The sequence below is a fragment of the Cucurbita maxima genome, unplaced genomic scaffold (genome assembly GCF_002738345.1).
Source record: "Cucurbita maxima cultivar Rimu unplaced genomic scaffold, Cmax_1.0 Cma_Scf04224, whole genome shotgun sequence".
Taxonomy (NCBI): Eukaryota; Viridiplantae; Streptophyta; class Magnoliopsida; order Cucurbitales; family Cucurbitaceae; genus Cucurbita; species Cucurbita maxima.
The window spans coordinates 1-1,305 of NW_019276240.1; the positions used below are offsets into that span (position 1 = coordinate 1).

At 32.0% G+C, this 1,305-nt stretch overlaps 1 non-coding gene across 1 annotated transcript; it reads left to right on the forward strand.

Annotated features, from left to right (window-relative positions):
* The first annotated feature begins 822 nt into the window (after positions 1-822).
* On the forward strand, positions 823-894 carry TRNAC-GCA. Its single transcript has one exon. It is a non-coding gene; the product is annotated as a tRNA-Cys (tRNA).
* Positions 895-1,305: the final 411 nt, after the last annotated feature.

Here is a 1,305-nt window from a genome sequence, read left to right on the forward strand (position 1 = left end):
CCCAAAATTAAATAATATCAAACTCACATCCGTTTTCTTGGATTTTAAATTTATTTGAGCCTTATAAAACCCATCCAATGGTCCATTGAGTTTGTCTCAAACTTTTGTGACGACATATCCTAGAAAAGCCAACTTCAAACAAAATTTAGGTTCTCTCAATTATGTGTCTTAAATCCTTCAAGATATCAGGCACGTTCACAAATGTCTTGATGAGTGTCTTGAAAATAATACAAAGTTTTGATTTGTAAAAGTTATCTCTACAACCCAAAAAAATCAAATCATTAGTCAAATAAACTCTCTGCTTAAGTCTTATTGATCCAAGGGCAGATCTCATAGTGAAACGTGACGCATCAAATATTGGAGGTATCTAAAATTGTCAAAGAGGACAGGGAATCAATTATCATATTTCATTGAAAAGCCTCTAATAATACCATACAAATTACAAAACAGTAAAAAAAAATATATTATTTCCATTGTATTTTGTGCACAAAAATTTTAAAGGAAATTTAAAATAAATCCAGCTTATTTGTCATACTTTTAAGTTCAACTACGATAAATCAAGAAAAGAATTGAGTGGTAATAAAATATCACTTGACATTGGAATGTAATTTGAAGACTTTTTATCTTCCGGAGTTCAATTACATTTAAAATTATTTATGTTATTTCTTATTTTCTTCAATTTGTATTTAACAGCTTTCGGTAGTTTGTAGATGAGCTATGTTTGAATTATCTTTTTGGCCTTTCTATTTTCGACAGACACGTTTTACACTTTTGGACTGACACTTGGTAGAAGGGGTCACTAAGGCTAAAATTATATAAAATGGGTTCATAGCACAGTGGTAGAGCATTTGACTGCAGATCAAGAGGTTACCAGTTCGAATTTGGTTGGGCCCTTTTAAAAATTTTGGACGAACACTTTGTTCGATTTGCTCCCAACCACCGAGTGTCTAAAGGAAAAGAAATAAGAATAATTACCGATTCCAAACCTTATTCCAATGTACTCCACCACATAGAACCATGTACTTAGAACCTAAGGGCCACTATTCTCGGACAAGAACCAAGCTATCATTAACAAAAGAGTGTGGTATCCAAGCACCCACTATGAACATGGTTAAAAACTTACTTACAATTAGGCTAACTTACGGAGTCTTGTACTCACTCCATCTTTTTCATGTAACTGAGTAGTTGCCCTAGACCAACAACACCCACCAAAACTATTTTTGATGTTTTAAAATGATTTTTTTAACCTTTCCCTTATTTTGTACTATGAACCTATAAACTCTATTTTGAATATAATGTAAATAT